This window comes from Parasteatoda tepidariorum, chromosome 6 (assembly GCF_043381705.1).
Source record: "Parasteatoda tepidariorum isolate YZ-2023 chromosome 6, CAS_Ptep_4.0, whole genome shotgun sequence".
NCBI lineage: Eukaryota > Metazoa > Arthropoda > Arachnida > Araneae > Theridiidae > Parasteatoda > Parasteatoda tepidariorum.
This window is the reverse complement of record NC_092209.1, coordinates 28,135,318-28,139,672: the sequence shown is the minus strand read 5'-3', so window position 1 is coordinate 28,139,672 and position 4,355 is coordinate 28,135,318.

Sequence of the window (4,355 nt, the reverse complement as noted above, 5' to 3'; positions counted from 1 at the left end):
TTAGGGGGGCGGCAACGTTAAAAAGGTTGAGAATCTATGATCTATAACAATGAACTCGCCCAGGTTTTCATGGTTTCTCGCCCAGGAACAATGTTTTCATGGGGTGCATTAGGACCCATAATCCTCATAGAACAATCCCTGACGTCTGTAAGCTACTTGAACATAGCTGCAGACCAGCTTCACTCTTTCATATAAACAGTTTTTCCTGCTGGGGATGGTGTTTACCAACAGGATAATGAACCATGTCATAAGGGTCGAATCCTCATGGATTGGTTCGAGGAACATTCCAGTGACTTTTAAGTCATGTCTTGGCCCCCAAAATCACCTGATCTTAATCCAATAGAGCATTTGTGATCCTACTTGGAAAGTCAAATTAGTGCTGCCACGCTACCCCCTCGCAATGTGAGGGAATTGCAGGACCAGTTGGTGAGCGCTTGGTACCAGATACCTCAGACTACCTATCAGCACCTTGTGGAATCAATGCCACGGCGGGTGCTAGTAGTTTTGAGGGCTAAAGGTGGTCCTACATGTTATTAGCAGGGTGGTCATAATGTAATGGCTCTTCTGTGTATAGTACACATATATTTCAACTGGTGATAGTAAACAAAGTAAATGTAGTTCATGATATAGTATGCGTGTATATTGCAATTAGAATATGCTTAATTTAAGATTTTCTGATATTTAGAGTCCCAGAACGTGAAGATCCGTTCATTAGATCAAAAGTTACTCAGGATAACCAGTTTTTTTCTCTTTCCTTCCTCTTTTTTTGCGCACTGTACACATTTTCGCCTAGCAAAGGGATTAATATAGGATATGGATTACTCTTAATCAAACACATCTAATAAGAACAATTTTTATTCTTCATTATGAAAAACAAACCTTAAAAAAATCTCTTATATTATGAGAAAGAAACAAAACAAAACAAAACTTTCATTTAACATAATTTCTTTCAAATGTTTTTATTCTTGATTTTTCATTGTTTATTTCAGATACTGACTAACTAAAAAAACAACAACATAAACATGAAAACTTTACGAAAAAAGATTAAAGATGTGTTTATGACATCCTACATTCTAAGTTTTGCTGAAATGGCAGAGACATCGTCTCCGAAAAAAAGATTTGTGACAACTGTCATATTTATGTCAAGTTTGATTGGATTCCTGTACCAAATCCACGAATTTGCGATGGTTTACCTATCGTATGCTACTGAACAGAAAGAGATCTCTACAAATCCAGACTACGTAGAAATGCCGGCTTTTTCGTTCTGTAACGTCAACTCGTAAGTTCCTACACTTTATCGTTAATTGAATAATAAAATAAATAAGACTGTCTATTATAGGGTGAAGGAAAAATAGAGGTTAAGGCTCCAATTTGATTTCCAACAGCTTGGTGGAGGAAAGGTACCCTTTACATCCAAGGCTATCGTGATATGGATGTTTCAGACATGTAATATCATGGTCTGTCTACCGTGATATTACATGGCTGAAATATCAAGGTTCACAGATGATCATGGCTGAACACTTCAATTCAAGTACCCATCGATCCAGCGCTGTGTCCAAGGATCCCAAGTGTCCAGCGCTGTAAAACTGTCCATTATAAGGCAATGGAAAAATAGAAGTAAAGGCCCTCGTGAATGCTAAAATATTTTCAAACCGCGAAATATCACTAAGATTAAAAGATTTTTAAGCTAGTGTATGACGCAAAAAAAAGAAAATTGAGCCAGGGGATGAATTGAGCCCGAAACGAAAGAAAAGATGTGGCAGAATCTTACAGTGGGTTTAATAATCTGGCTAAGGACTGTATATATATATATANTATATTGGTTGCCATGTATATGCATGAGCTGGATGTGAACATGGTCCTCGGGCCGGGCAAGGTTGACTCAGCCTTTCATCCCTTCAGTGGGTCGATAAATGAGTACCAAGCATGTTTGGGAACTGAACACTGGGGGTTCCGCGCTCGGCTGACCACCTAACCGGAACATCTGCTTCTGCGCCGCAGAGCCCAAGGTTAAGAAAACTGAGATGGGCATAGTAGGTCTTGGCCCTCTTTGGGCTGTCGCGCCACTGAGTTTAGTTTTTAGTTTAGGATAACAATTAGCTAACTTTTTTTTCATCTAAAGAATGTCTTATATTAAAAATAACTTTTCAAATTTATTATTTTTATAGGATTTAAAATTATTTATTGAGTAATATTTGTATGTTTCAGAACATCCCTATTAATATATTAATCAAGAAAAAACAACACTTTGGAAACGAAATAAAACATATAAAGTATAAAAATGTAAAAAAAAAAAAATTATAATAAGTTGGAGATTAAAAGATGCTATTTTACTAACTATTAATGAACTAAAAATGTATTTTTATAACTAGTTAACCCAAGTTATGAAATATTAAATGAAACGGTAACAGATGTTTAGTGGGAAATTTTTTCAGGAGTCCTTATACGGTAGTTAAAAACCGGTCTGAATAAATGGTTGTCATGGATTTGCCCGAGCTGGATATGAACTTGATAACAACTGGCTAACTTAAATTTATTTTCATTTATAAAAAGTTGTAATTTAAATAAAATATTACAAATTATGGAGCGTATAAAGCTTTGGTACTACAAGTACTTTTAATTGAATAGAAGATTTTTCTTAGCTGTTTTTAATATTAGCATCACGTGCTATTCTCTTTTCTATCAAGATGAATTTTTTTTGCTTTAAAATAATAATAATATTAAATTATTTCATAGACGCAATCAATATTTTACTATTTTTTTTTCTTTTTAAGGCATCGGAATAGCGAAGTATGCAAGATGAATGATAGCTACCTTAATTATCCTCCTGAATCCCAGACTGAATGTAAAAAGTTTCCCAAACTATGTGAAGAAAGTTTTAAAAAATATGTTATGGTAAGTTTTCAAAAGTTTTTTTCTAAGAATGAAATTTTTCATGTAAAATATCATGTTAAAAAGTAAATTTGACAAAACAAACAACAGTAAATAAAAAGATGACCGAAATACTTTTTTACGTGCAAAGGAGCTAAAATGTAAAATGAAAAATTTGGACTGATTTAAAAATTTTATGTTTCTACATAATGCAAATTTTATGTTTCCATGAAAAACCTTTGAAAAGCTAAGCTAAATTCACGCTATTCAATCTTAATTCAATAATTTTGATTGAAATGAAGCATAAAGACTCCACTCTAAAAGGAATTATTCAATTCTCAAGGAGGAAATTATTCAATTCTCATATTCATTCACATTTACCGTAGAGTTTTAACTACTCATATCTACTGAATCAACTATTTCCGTTAGTTCTTGCTAGAGGGCGCTAAGGGCAGTACGGTTGGGAGAAACTTAGAGAAAGCGTCGCAATGACGTCAGATCGAATCATCCCTTAAGTATTATTGTTAATTGCTTTAGCGTTTGAGGAAAAAATTTTTACGTACAGTCAAGCCCCGCTATAGTGAACCTTCAACGGACCGAAATGTCTGTTCACTGTAACCGGAATTTCACTATATCCGTTCCGCAAACAATTTTAACTAATGTTTTTTAAACTCCCCCTTTTTATTACATATTAATTAAATAAATGACCCATAAAATGAAATACAAAAATGAGTGAAAAGCAATATGTAGCAACAAAAGTGTGATAACTTTTATTTTTTATTTCTCTTCGCCTAGAGTACAAAAAAAAATTTATAATTTTTAGCTGATGAGCAATTATTCTCATTTGTCCAAAAACATTTGTCCAGATACTGGAAGATTGCCACTTTTTCGAATGTTGTACCAATTCAATAATGCTATTCAATAATGAAGCTAACAAGAAAAAATGCTTATTGCTATATTCCATGCTTATAAAATGGTAACCGATTTTGATGGTTTTAAAAATCATTATATGTATCTATTTTTAAGTTGAAATTTCAAAATTATTATTTAAAAAATGAAGAAAATCAGTCGAAGACAGAAAAAAGTTCATAATATCCAACTTCCTCTCTCTTTTTGGTTCACTATATCCACAAAAAATAACTCTATACGGGTTTAGCAAGGCACGGAAGCGAGCATCTCGTTCAATATATCCGGGAGTTCACTATAAACCATGTTCACTATAGCGTGGTTTTACTGTATTTCTCAATGGATGTTACATATTTCTCCCTAGTAATTGAATGAACTTGATCTTAGGGTGAATCATTCACTAAATCGTTCATTTTCAGAAATAATTCTCTTGTAATTTTCTCATTCGTATAATACGAGGGTTGCTATTTATATTTCTGACCTAATAATGAAAAAACAAATATGTAGGATCGAAATTGGTTTTATTGTTTTTCAAAATATTCTCCATGACTAATTTCGGATTTTTGCATGCGTTTGAA